Source organism: Cloeon dipterum, chromosome 2, assembly GCF_949628265.1.
Source record: "Cloeon dipterum chromosome 2, ieCloDipt1.1, whole genome shotgun sequence".
NCBI classification, from domain to species: domain Eukaryota; kingdom Metazoa; phylum Arthropoda; class Insecta; order Ephemeroptera; family Baetidae; genus Cloeon; species Cloeon dipterum.
In genome coordinates, this window is record NC_088787.1 from 11892250 (window position 1) to 11906862 (window position 14613).

The 14613-nt window shown below is 39.1% G+C and overlaps 1 protein-coding gene across 1 annotated transcript in view; it reads left to right on the forward strand.

Annotated features, from left to right (window-relative positions):
• Positions 1-1284: 1284 nt before the first annotated feature.
• The window catches only part of LOC135935562 (transcriptional activator cubitus interruptus-like), a 74417-nt gene continuing 61088 nt past the window's right edge, over positions 1285-14613 (forward strand). The window contains exon 1 of the mRNA XM_065477994.1: positions 1285-1509. The gene's annotated coding sequence lies outside the window, so the exon portion shown is untranslated. The remainder of the gene's footprint in view (positions 1510-14613) is intronic.

The window sequence follows — 14613 nt, forward strand, 5'->3', positions numbered from 1 at the left end:
CAATTTTGCATCATTAGCGCATTTTACGCTCTCATCTCCTCCGGAGCAATGTGACAAAGAGGGCTGTGCATAATTAACGAGCCGTGTCCTCGACAGCAGTGTGTGTGTCTGAGAATTCAATCCGTGCAATTATGACGGCGATAACGGCGGCGTGAGAGTGGTGTGTGTGAGTGAGTGTGTGTGTGTGTGTATGTGTATGTGTGCGTGCGAGCGATGGACGGCGGGATTGTTGGTAGGTACAGCGAACGCGAAGTGTGGTACTGAATGAGTGAGGTCGCCCCACACGCTCGGCGCAATTGATTATTTAATTTATTCGCGGCCCCCCTCTTTGATCGTGGGGCGGGCTGGGGGCGGGCCGGCCTCCTCTGGCGCAGCCTCCGCCCCTCGAGGATTGGTCCAGCGGCCAGGTATGCAGCGTACAACAACTCTTTCTTTCTTTCTTTCTTTCTTTCTTTCTTTCTCCTGCGGTAATACAACTCACTCGTTGCCGCCGCGCTGCTTTGTTCCTCCGCGTGCAGGAATAAAAAAAATAAACAAAAGCGAAGGAAGGATGCGCGCTCATTTGCATGAGACATTTCACGTATGCCAATGTGTGTGTGTGTGTGTTTGTATATGTATAAAAAGGCCGAGTACGACACACGGAGACGAGGCTGGTTATTTAAATTAACAATTCTTGGTGGTGCTTGTAAGTAAATTCTCTCTCGGCGCAGAGCAGATGGACTTTTCGATAATGAACTCGAGCTGGATTTTTCTCGGAATAAATTATCCGCGGCTGCTTTTCAATCGGGACTCCTGAGTGAGTTATTATTAAATTAAAATAAATAAATAAAACTAGTGAAACATTTGTTATTTTTGCAACTTTTATTTAAATTAAAAAAATTGTTTTAACTAAAACCTAAGAGATCCAATTTTTATTCAAGTTTGGTCAATAATTTGCTGTTTGAATTGTTTTTTAAATTAAAATGCTCCAAGAACAGCACTAAAATGATTCAAAATTTTACAAAAATACCCAGCATCAGGATGAACGTGAATTTGATCTAAATAAAGAATTGTTATATTACGAATCTGAGTTTGTGTAGAGGTTTATAAATTACTGAGGCAGCTGGGGATGTGTCAATTATTTTGTAAGACGCTTGTAGATGTGTTGAGGGATCTAATGAGAGTGCGAGCGATGCGTTTTGTTGTACCGTGTGTGTGTGTGAGTGTGCGAGGCGTGATGCCAAGGCGAGGCGGCGGCCCTCTCCCTCCCCTGGCGGCGGCCGGCTGGGCCGACGGCTGGCTCGGCTGTGTTGGCCGTACAGTGCGTCTAGCTGTGTCGTCCGTCGGTCGGTGTTTGGCTTGGCTTGCTCGGACAGCGCGAAAAATAGAGAGAACCGCCAGCTATTTTGATTTAATAGCTGTTGTTGGTGCTTTTTGTTCGTCAACGCTCGGCAATTGTGCATCGTTATCCGCATGCAAATCACTTTGACAGCAGCCACTCGAGTGGATAAATTCGCGCCACGACTCCACGTGAGTACATTTTCCGCGCCTGGCGTGTGTGGCTTTTCCTCTGCTGATTTGCATTGTTTGTTTGTTTGTTTGTTTATTTGCGTAATTTCCCTGCCGCCTTGCTGTGAGATTATTTGAATGCGTTGGTCCGGGATGCTGACTGAGAAATCGGTTATGGACCACTTGTCGCGTGCGCGAGCCGTTTTTCTTATTACTATCAGCTGCGGCGTTTGAAGAGGTGGTTTGGCTCTTTTCTAATCTGAATATATGACTTCTTTTGGGTTGCAATTTACAATTTAATAAAACACCGATGGTTGATAATTAAAAAAAGAATATAATAAGGCGTAAAGAGAAACAGATGAGATATATGTACTTATTAAAATTTTGTTAGATTGAGTTTTTATTAATTAAATAACGAAAAATAAATTTCTTGTATTACATACCATTTCAATGAATTTGTTTCATAATATGATTTAAATTTTACAAACATTAATTTAAATAATTTTTATTATTTTAATATATTGATAATTTGATTTTTAATTTTCTAAAATAGGTTAATTAATTTAATACTTAATATTTAGTGAGACATAAAGTATAAAGTATCGTCCAGACAATTACTTGGGGCTGCTAATACAAAGTAATTGTTTAGTATGTGAAAAAAATCACGTTCAATATTCATTTAAATAAATTCAAAAGATTTAAATATCAAATAGGAACTATCCCATATCAGGGCAACTCAAAATATAACATTTTTTAAAGAAAAAGTTACAGCCTGAAATTTGATCTGAAAATAATTTTCAAAATTGAGAAACACACACATTTAGTTGCCTGACGTAACTCTCGCGGAGATACACATCGAAACGGCTGTGAATTGATGTAACGAAGAGAGCTCCGCGTGGATACGTAATACCCAGCACTTTTTATGCAGGGGAAGAAGTAGAAGGAAAAAAGAAAATAATATTGCGTGCTCGCTCACGTCCAATTGTGTGGGCGAGAGGAGAAGAGCTGGGATGATGAGCATCAGAAAACAGAACTGGCATTCACAGCCTAAAATAACAGCTCTCGCCATCGGCCTGTGTGTGTGTGTGTGTGTGTGTGTGTGTGTGCTTCTATGTTACATGGAGAGTTGAGAGTTTCGGACCGAGAAAGAGATGCATATGTTATGTGCCGGATCAAAAGGCGCAGCAGCAGCAGGCGCGTCTCAAAGATGTCCATTCACCGCGCGCCGCATTATTATGTCGGCTTTAATCTCGCCAGTGGGTTTGACGCAGTGCTTGTATATATGCACATATAATAACACATCCACCCCCGATTAGGACCATTTGATCGCTCTTTGAATACCGCCAACAACTGTCCTCTCTCTTGAATGACACGCTTCTTGTCGCCAGATGAGATAAAACCAGATTTTATTTTAAATCTTCATTTGTTTGTTTATTTTTGAATGCACTCTTTATCTATAATTTTCCTAATTTACTTACTGTAAGTTGATCTAAGCGTCCGAAGCCACCAGGTGATGGCGTCACCGTAAATTTAAAATATTTGATTAAGGCATATCCAGCCCTGCGAATCAGCGTTCTAAAATGAGAATAAATCCTTTGCTTTGTATGCTAGAAATACATACCTAGTTTGAATTATTGAATAATTAGCCGTTGACCTAATTGTTATTTTGAATATTAATGTACAGGAATCAAATTAGGACCAAGTAACAGTTCAATTTTAGAATTTTTCAAATTTCTCGTGAAATAAAACGGGATTTACAGCGATTGTTTCAATTGAATTCGATTCTTCAAGTCGCGATCTATTCAAAGGAGTGTGAATATTGATGTAAATTTATCTTCTGGCGAAATAAATTAAGATTTTCAAGACTTTGTTCACCGCTTGAATAGCAAACAAATTTTGGAGCTGCTTTTTTGCCCTATTTTAGCCCTTTCATAAAGTTTTCAGACATTTTAAGGTAAAAATAATATTTTCAGGGCTTTGCTACATTCCCACTTAAAGAACAATCATTTTCAGTTCAATCGGCACGTTTTTACATAGGGTGGCAATTTTTTTCACTTCGCATTCCGTTAAAAATACAATTCATGTCCCATATTTAATTTTTTATTTCTGTGCTAACGATTGATTCTACGTTACGCACTACCGGTCTTTTTTCAATTTTCTCTCTTTTCTTCAAACAGTTCATACATGGCAGCGGCGTCATTGTTTTAGTTTTTAGCGAACGTTGAGAGTCGCTCCTGGATTCCGTTTTGCTTTTCAGTCACGCAGAGTTGCGGCAAATCCGAGCTGTTGATTATTTTGTCATCTCGCTTATTCAAATGAAAGGGCGATTTTCACACTCGAGCGGCTCCATTCAGCCGCATGCGTGCGGCGGGCGGTCACCCGCAGCAAAAAGGGTTGAGTGCGCGTCTCGCTTCTTCTGTTGGCCAAACAACACGCTGCTTGCTGTGACTTTCCAGCTTCCCAGGCAGGTCTCGAGACCTACTCTTGTGCTGCTTAATGAAATTAATTAGACGCACGCACGAGAGAGATTGAGAGGAAGAAATTCAATCTTCGACTCCGACTCAAAACGTGCAATGAATTAAAAACGCCACAAAATTATCGCCTTTTGGCCAATGCGTATATGGTTTTTGATGATTAAAAATCATTTGCTGCCCTTAAAATGATTGACGCATTATCAGAAAAAAATTGACAGTCCAATCCTGAGGATGCAGGATCTGATTTCCGTTTGTCGTTAGCAGAGGCTCATCGCTCGAAAGCGCCAGCAGAAGAGACCTTAGCTAATGTATTCCTCCGGTGCTGTCTGTCGGACACGTCTCGTATCGCGCCTTGTAAACCTCTCGTTCTTAACAATCGAATCACACAGATCAAATAAAAAGCAATTTCCTGCCTACTGCGCGGCCATTTTTACTCGATTCAATTCGAAAAGCGTTTGTGAGGCGCGCGTGCATGCTCTGCTTTGCTAATTTCGGCGTAATTTCAGAGTGCCGCATGCTAAGCACCGAATTATGGAAATGATAACGACACCGCCGCTTTGATGCCGAATGTGCATCAAATTTGAATTCATAATTGCTCGCTCGCTCTTTGTGTGCTTCACTTACTAATGCTCTTCTTTGGAAAACTGCGGCCACAGGGAGGAGATGCGGCGCTCGTCCGCGGTTTTAATCGTTTAATTAGCCTCCGCACACGGTCGTAAATTTCTATCAAACCGTCCGGCCGCAGAAGTTGCAAATTGCTGTCGGGAAATTTTATGCATAAGAGTGACAACTTAATTCATTCTGTGCCTCGCACGGTAACTGACAACAAGAAGCGTCTGCACTCTATACACAGCGCTTTTTCTTTCAAGCTTTATTGATGGCAATCACGACGAACTACAGATCAGCCACACAGTGATTTATTTAACCTCATGACTATTAAATGACTGTTAAGTGCATGTTTATATTGAAATTAATTTAAAAAATCGAATTCTTTCGTCTGTTAATATTCGAATAAACATTTCCAAGGAGGATTGGCAAGCGGCTAACGGTTATTCGGATTAAGGTCGCTGGCAAAAGATACTTTGGTTGAAATATTTGGGTTTCCCTTTATCTCAACACAATTTTCCAATGCTGTGAATATTTTTTAAAATTTTTGATATCGTTTAAATAAATCTGACACTTCATTTCAAGCTAATTGGCTAATTATAATAGCACAATAATTGTGTCAACTAATTTTTTTTACTAAAATCAGACTTTTTATAGTTTATTTTCTAAAAGGGCTTAGTTGTTCCTATTTTCTTTTGTCCAGAAATACCCCACCGGATTGTGACTAATTTTAAGTCCTCAAAAAAAATATTCCTGGCTCGAAAAGACGTGATGGTTAACTATATTTTTAAGGATGTAGGTTCAAGAGAATTCAATTTGCTTAATAGATGGAAAATAATTTCATCTAGTTTTTTGCCGAGCTCTGTTAGTCGGAATTGCGTCATCGGGATTTTCTTTCAATAAAAATCGATTCGTATCTGGCGTAGATGGATTTCAACCCCACACCGCTTCTCACTCAATCAGAATCAGAGGCGAAACGACCAACAGCGTGCATATCGAGCTCGCTGGCGTTTCTTTCTTTTCGCATTGTATGTTATACATATATATTTGCTGCGTGCGGCGTTGAGTTGCGATCGCGGGGCGTGTGTGGTTTCGCCCGTGGTGGCTGATCGGATCACCGCGGAGGCCATTAGCGCACTGCGCAGCATCCCCTGAAATAAAACGCTCGGCTGGCTGCTTTTTGTGGCAAAAGGTTTAATTGGCGCTGGTCTGATCGCATCAAATCAGCGCGCGAGCGGCCGTTTTTCCTGCAAGCAGGGGCTGCGCTCGCTATGGCTGCTTTTTTTCTCGTTTTTCCTTTCGCGCAGCGCGGCCAAATGAATAGCGCGGTGCACATGGCCCGCCGGGGATTAGTTTGTGTAATCCCTTAAGCAGGCAAGGTGACCCATTTACCGCCGACAGCTTGTGGCCCTAACTAGGGTACAAGCTGCTGCTGCTGCTACAGCGGCTGACTCGGAGCGCATTGGAAAATACATAATATATCGCCCTGCACGTTGGGGAGAAGAAAGAAATAATCGGGATATCGTGTGGTTTATGGCGTTTGGCAACACGTTTGTTTTTCTTTTGGATTTGTAGCCATGTTTTGGTTAATGACACAATGGTAGTAACAAAATTTATGCAAGGTTTTATATATTCGAAAAAACGAGGAGTTTAACTCAGAATATTTTAGATTTTTTTAATTTAAAAATTTCATTTATTTACATATATTTATTGAAAATCATTACAAGGCTGGCTTTAACAAGTTTTTTAGACTTTTTAGTGATGAGCTTGTCTAAAGCAAATAATATAAAATTAATAAATATTAATTACGTAAAGGTTCCCCCTTGTTATATACAGAATCAGATGAACACCGTAATTCATGACTCGATTTTTCGTTAACAATTATTTTATCATTGAAATAAACCAATCAAAGCTACTTAATTTTAATTATAGACACTATAAAATCTAAAACATGAAAAAATATATATTAAAACCTCCGCCTTAATAGGAAAAACAATTCGATGTCGTTTAAACTGACTCACAATCAACCTTTAAAATTCCAACAAACGAACAGCCAAAAGAATCATTTCATTTGTTGCAGAGGGTGATTTATTTCTTTAGCTGAAAGGGTATGAAAATCAGGGGACGTTGGAATTTTTGGATAGGCCTCAGTATTAGTCAGCAAGAAGTGCTGGATCGGCCAGAAAATTTTGTGACGTCTTAAATGTTAAGGCTGGAGGTAGAGATTAGCATTGCCCTGATTTTCGGTCCTTGCCGATTATTTTGTGTGAAAAATACAGGAAAATCCAAAAGTAACACTGATCCTTGCATGTTCCAACCTGGGCAGTGATGACGTCACAATTAATGTACTTCATCCAGCGATTATCCGTTAATGCGGTGAACGATTCCAAAAATTCCATTAACACTCTGATTTCCAGATTATTTCCCTTTATAATTTTTCGATGTTCATGCCCTTTGAGTTGATTAAGACAGTTTTAAACCGGTTTTAAACTGCAGCAGGTGGCTATATATAGCGTTAAAAATATGATTCACACATGTTAATTCAAAAAGCACATAAAAAATAATCGATGGTCTTTATTTCCCACCATTTTCTAATTTGCATAAATTTTTCCTAACGCTTTCGCAACCGTCCGCGTTGGAGCAGTGCCACGGGTGCGCAAATTTTCGCAACTGGCGTGCTCTGCCGTAAAAGCAGCGCAGTCCTTGGAGCGATATTCCAACGGCGTCGTCGGTTTTTTGCTGAGGAATTTTTGGCGTCGGGAAAGCCGTTCGCGAAAGGCGACGACGAATATTTATGCGCGGCTTTTAGAGCGAATTAATACATAAAATTGGGTGCCGCTACTCTACACACACGATTAGCATCGCAATTAGCCCCGTGAGCGTTGTGCAATAAATTTCGCGACGAATTTGCATTCGAGTTGGTCAAATATTTGGACGGCACATGAGGACAAATAATTACACGTTCTGAGAATCATACGAAAAGCGCGAGGGCAGCAGATATAATTTTCCGTCCGAAATTTGCATCTGCTGTCAGCCGATTATGTATTCGTAAGAAGCCAGATGACGAGATAATCACCCGAGTGCGAAACTCGAATACGCCGCTTTATCACGATGAAATAATTTTATTGCCTGTATTTCCTCGCATCACACTCTTACACCAGCGTTATTGCGTGCCGCCCGATAATATCGAAGGCTTTCCTCTGACTTTTTACGCGCAGGGTGCATTTATTCACTCCTTCAGTCACTTCCTAAAGGTGTTATAACCCCACTCCGCTCGCTTCAATCTGTTCTGCTTCAAATTAAATGTTTTCAAGCTTAAATACACATCTTATTTTAATATACATGTATTACCAAAAGTCTATTTCAAAATTATAATTATTAGCATTCTCGCAATAATATTGATATGTAAAAAGCAGCGGGGACCAGATGTGCGATTAAGTTGGTTACCATTGCGCAGATCCAAGATGGCGTCTGAATGTGGGAAACAAAAAATTCTCTTTGGATTGCTATACGAGTGTCAAGAGTTTGTTTTTACGATCCAAAAGACACAATTCGTACAAGTAATGCAAATATGTCACAATATTGACCAAAACTTGCTTCTTTTCGCGCATTTTCAGGTGACTGTTTTTTCGCGCCATACTCCACCGGACGCCATATCTGCGCGTCGCACGAATCTGGCCCCCAATGGTAAAAAGGATTTTTTTTATCAAAATAATGTAGTTTAATGAAATTACTTAAATTTTTCCAACTTTTCTTGTATTTAAACAAAATAAATTTTGGTTGTTTGATAGGTAAAATTAAAATCTGTTTGCTTTTTTAACGTTGCAGTAGAAAGTCTTTTCAAGCAACATATTATTACGTCCTTTTTTTCATTCAACGGAGCCCTAGCAAATTTATTATTTTAGCTCAATTAGTTTTATTCCTTGAGGGATTCAGCTCCACACAATTTTATTTTTAAACCACCTTTAATTTTAGCTGAATTGACTGCTACTAACTTTGTTTGAAACCTAAATCAGATTCATTTGGAAGCAACAACTGTCGACTTCTTTAATTCCATCGTATCTTTGCAATCAACGCTCAGCAAAACTCTTGAAATTCCCCGCTCAAAACTCAGATTAGCAAGATTTAACCATGAAGTGGTTGGAGGCTCTAGAAAGCAAACATTATTAGTTAGGACCGAGACGTTGTTCGTTTGTGTGTACATATTTAGCACCGCGGCCGGGTCTCGCCATAAAAGTTGATGAAGAAATTCCGAGAAAACGAGAGAGTATAGAGCTGAAAAGTTTGCGTTAAGAGCGCACAAAGTGGGCTAGACAAGTGAGTTATTAGAATATTTGCCGGTGATGTATTACCCTTGATACGATGGCGGAAAAATTCGCCAAAACCCGAGGAGTTATGAATATGAAGGGCCGGCTTCTTTGATGCCGCATTTTATTCGTAAACAGGAATGCATTTAATTTTCGGTCGCAGAAATTTTAATATTCAAGCGGATCTTCTTTTAACGAACAGTGCAGCAGATGAAGAAAGAGAGAAACGTTTTTTCCCGTCGGTTATGCATCTCGCTGACTGAGATCAAAATCTGCGCTGGAGAGAATTCACTGATTTGGAAAAAATATATCTCCAGAAAATCCACGGGTGTCCTCTAGAAATATGAGTCATTAAAGCAGACAATTAAAATTCATTAGCTGGAGGGAGAGTAGAGCATTTTTATTCGGAAGATTCTGGCCAGTGGAGCGAAAATGTGTGTATGTCTGCGAATTTTGCAGAATGGAACTGTTTTCCACCAGATTTGATGAATGCAAAACCATAAAAATAAAAAAAATGCACTCATAAAGAAAACAAAGAACTATAGGGGAGCTATTAATCACCGTTTCCCTTACTGATTATTTATAAAAAAAATCAAACTTGTTAATTAAAGTGAATAATACAACTTTTTGAAAAATAACTCCTATATCTTAGTCGAAGAAAAACAGTTAAATGCCTGGAGCTCTGTCTCCTTATTGAATATATCATGATTAATTTTATCAGAAGGGATATTTATTTCATAATTCGCACACCTTTGGATAGATCGCGACGAGATGAGTTGAAATAAATCAAAAAATCATTGAAAAACCGATAAAAATTTCAAAAACTGTGCACAATGTATAATCAAACTTTTATTCGGTCTTGATTTGACCGCTGCACGTTGGTAGAGATGAAATTTCGCTAAATTCTATAGTAAATTAATTCAATTGACCTTTTTGGGCTGAAATTGCAACACGTTTTTCATCGCTGATCTGTAAAGATCCACTTAAAACTATAAAAAATGAACCTAAAATAATCTTTTAGAGTAGGATATCTCTAAATTTAAACTCCTCTGGTCCAAGAGTTAAAGATTATATGGAACAAAAAAGGTTCGGAGCCAAAATTGCTGTTTTTTAGCCGGTCTTGTCGGTGGAAAAATTGAGCGATTGAGACGTATTGGCGAGCACTGGAGCAGAACCATGAAATGAGTACGGGCCTGGCTCTCCTTTAATGGCCATCGGGACACATGCACCTTTTATTACGTGCGCGTCCTTATGTAATTTACGTCTCAATTACTTTTTCACGCATGAGCCCGGCCACGAATCCACTCGCCTTTTAGAAAGTTTTCATCCTGTCAGAAGAGCATTCCTCAATTTTTATTTTATTATTTCGAGAAACCAGCCACTGCACAAACACCATGGGAAAATATGAATGAGGCGAATTAATCGTCGGAATCCTGGAAATGAGTGTAGACACGTGTGCATTTCTTAAATTTATTATACCTGATAGGTCGATTAAACTCAACAAGCAGCTCCAATAATGAACTCGGAAATTCTCAAGCGTGCACGCATTAATCCAATTTCCTTCTTTGGTGTGTGTGTGCTGCGTGAATGAAGCGATTTCGCCTCCACTGTGTTTGACAAACAACCGACTTTCCTCAATAATAGGGAATGAAGACATCATCAAACATTTAGGCAAAACCGCAGACAGAATCGAATAGTATGTCAGCAGCGCAAGGGGATCACCTGCAAGGCCCTCCTTTGATATTCCACCGCGAGCTCTGTTATAATTGCACGTCGGCGGAGAGAGAAAAAGAAATACATGCGAATGCGCGTGTATAACTAGGAGATGGCCGCACGTTTTTGTTAATATTATTATGAAAGAGGAGACCGCCGCCACAAAGCCGCATTAAGTTTCCTCCTTTTGGTTTGCATGCCTTCTCAGCAATCATAAGCTGATTATTGCCTAAATACTTTCCGACTGGCAGAGAGAAAAAAATGCCGAAAGCACGTCATCATTGTCTGCCCGAAAGATCGTAATCAAGACACAAAATAGCAAAATTCTTCAGCGTTTAAAAACTTTTGAGTGCGCTAATAAAAAGTAGAAATCCACGTTTGCTCCTTCAAATGCGCATTTTTGCTGCATGAAATAAGACCCGTCTATTTTACGAAAGGACCTGAAAATTTTTAATTTATTATCATCTGTCGAAAAGAAACTCGTTTTAATTATAATAAACTTATTTTGGTCGAGATGGCTCAATATCTAACCTACTAATTTGAATATAAAAATAAAATACGTGTTCGACCAATGGATTTGATTAATTCTAAGCATTGAATATAATTTAGTGTAATAAATTTATAAATTAATGAAACATAGAAAATAAAATTTTAAATCAAAATAAAATTTTTAACAAAACTGTTTGATAAATGTGACAAAATTTGATTTTAATTAAAAAAAATTACGGTTCCTAGTGTTTTTATTAATTTTAAACATCTCAAAATTCAGGATTTTGAAAAAGCGAGTATACAATCGACTAAAAGACTGTCCATGCAGTGACTTTCTTTAAATATTTGCTGAAATAACCCTCTTAAACATTTGTTTTTGAAACGTATAAAAATAAGATCCGGAATTCAAAATTTGGTGTTATAGACAATGTTTCCTTTAAAGTCAATCATGGATAAACTTCTTGAACCCTTCCAATTTAATTTTAGCATCCTGCTTCCTTCGCGGGAAGCCCAAAACTTGCCATTAAAACCGATCCAGAATATTTTACACTGATGTTGTTAGCTTTGGTTTTGCAAAGGAATCTTCTTTTAAAAAACATATTCATTCAAAAATGGTAAAACATTAAATATCGTTGTCAGTTTAGATATTCCCTTTTGACCTTCACAATTTCGGAAAATTTCCAGTATTTTAGAAAAAAAATCGTAAATTTCATGCTATTTAATAAAACGGCCGTGTAAAACCCGGACAAACCGTGGTTTTAAGCCCCCAAATTTAATTCCTACCATTGAAAATTTCCATGATAGTTAATCTCTCTGGTCATGAAATAAAAATTTTTGCTCCACCATGCAGAGAGCTAAAATATGTACTTGTCGTCGTTGAAAAAATACTTGAAGACCGCTCCTTGCGCTTAATCGCTCAGATTTTCGGCGAAAAACATAAGAAGTGTTCTGCTGGCTGAATAGACAGATAATATGAAAATGTTGCTCGCGGTGCGCTCAAAGGTTGGGCCGCGAAAAGCGAGTAACTGATCTGGCCGCGTGATAGCCGTGCATATGCCCCGCGAGAGTGAGCTTTTATACTGTATATTATAATGCCGCCTCTACGCGAATGTGTGTGTGTGTGTGTGTGTGTGTGTGTGTGTGTGTGTGTGTGTGTGTGTGTGTGTGTGTTATTGTGGTGCGTGTATTTGCTCATGAGCTACTTTCCAGCAGCCGCGATAGACATCTTAATATTCACTACCATGTTGCTTATTAACTCTCGGCGTGCATTTGACGGCCGCTCTGCTTTTTCGTCATTAAACGCTGCCGCAATAATTTTGCGCCAAATTTCGCTAGATCGCAGATAAAATAAGCAAGGCCCAACTTCGGCAGCAGCAGCAGCCCGGCTTTTTGATCTTCTCTCCTGAGCTCTCTTTCGCAGAGATTTAATCTGGTCTGGGCATTTCTTGGAGCTGCTGAAAAACGTTTTATTTTTTATTTTTTCGACGGATGGAAGATGGGGAGAAAAGAGATGTTTGAAATTTATCTAATTTTGCGCGTTTTTTTCTTTTGAAGTTGTTCGCTCTTTTACATGCATGGCGCCATGATTCTCCAATTTACTCCTCGTTTTATTTGATGCGCAAAAGGCCAATTTCTTTACAGTGTTTTTTATGCTCAAACATTTACTGGCGATAACCTCTTATTTGGCTGTTTTGCAAATTATTTTTACCATGATTTGTTATCTTGTGAGCTTCTAACTGTATTAAAATAAAACTATTAATTGTTTTCGACCAACATTTTCCCTTTTCGATGGTTAAAATTTTGAGCTGAAATTTGTTATTCGTTTTCAAGAACTAAAAGAGCTGATGGGAAGATAAAAGTTCATATTTGTTAATTTAATATTCGTAGGAACGCAATTCAGGCATAAATGAAAAATAAAAAATTTAAAGCGAATATTTTTTAAATTATATCTCAATGTTTTGAGGTATAGCAATTGTCAAAGGCCAAAAAGCATATAAATAAAAGGGCAAAATTATTTTGTTTCAGTATAATTGGCAGTTTTATTTATTCAGCTGGTTAGGGGAGGTGGAGACGAATCTAACGGTGTGCAGTTTTAAAATTCTGAAGGTTAGAACCCGAGATTTGGAGTTGACTATGTTGGCATTTTTTTCAATTTTGAACTGCAATTTCTCGAAAACAAAAAATAACGCCACACTGAACTTTTCACACAAGATTATAAATGTCATGGGAAAACAGTAAGGTGTATTTTTTAAATTCCAAATCCGGAGCTCCTTTCCAAAATACGGAATTGACAGTGGTGACCTTTGACCTTGACCTATGACATCAAATTTGGTGTTAGTTCGATTGGGCTCGGCAGCAGTAATTCGAGAAGATTCTTATTTTTTAAATTATTGGGCCACGGAAAAGATGATTTACTGATGTCTCTCCCCAAAATTGCATTGTTAAGCCCGTAAAATGAATAGCGAAATATTATAATTATCAAGCAACTTTTAAGTAGAGACTGATTTTTGGTGTAATTTTGACCTCATGTTGATTTTGGTGATTTAGTTGATGTTCTTTTCCGAATTATCTGGTCTTAGCTCAGTCTTAGATACGTTTTTTTATTCCAATTTTATGTTTTGTAATGTTTGCATTGTCAGGTTACTCGGGATTAGTCTCGATAATAATTTTAAAAAAACTACCACCATATTTAAACCATGAAAATATTGGCTTTAACGCATTTCCTATTCATTTACTCAATTTTTCAATTTTCTACTTCGAATTCTGTGTGTTCATTGGTTCAGAAATTTTCGGTTCAGTTTGCACGCGGACGCGAGTCATTCTTCAAATGTTTTCCTCCTCGGGCTTGAAGATTTTTATTCATAGACTGGCAGCTAAGGCAATCAAAGCAGAGAAAAATGAGCATTTGACAAGAGCCTTGGGAGTGTGTAATTAATTCGGTGCAAACGGCGTTAGCGCGCGCTTTATTTCCTCGGCAACGCCATCGTGGTTTGTCTGTCTGTCTTCTCTCCCTCTATTTCGCTTCTCGGCTCTCTCTTTCTCTCTCTCGTGAGTCCATAAAAGCATAATACGCTGCGCAAACAACAAAACGAGCGCAGAGAATCATGTGTGCATTTATTTTATTTCGCCTCGCAGCGTGCATGTCATTAATTTCCTCTCTTTCTCGAGCGGCCGGTCGGTCGGCCAGTCGGCCGGCCGGCGTCTCTTTAATTCTCTGCAGCAGGCAGCTCGAAATGCAAACACCTAGCCAGCCTGCGAGAGCAGAAATCACGTCTCGCTCATTTATTTTTCATACCTCCCACGGTCCCGCCGCCGCGAATAATTGCAGAGATGCACTCGGCGCGGCTGATTTATCGGCCGTGATTACTCAATTAAACCGACCCACCGACTGACTGACTGACTGACTGCATGGGTATTTGCGTGCTGCGTGCCGCTCCGAACAATTTGCAGCGGCACCTCCTCGTCAAAGGCCGCCGCTGTAATTAGACCGCAGGCGCAAGTTGCAGCTCGATAAAATGTTTGACTGCTGCCGAGTC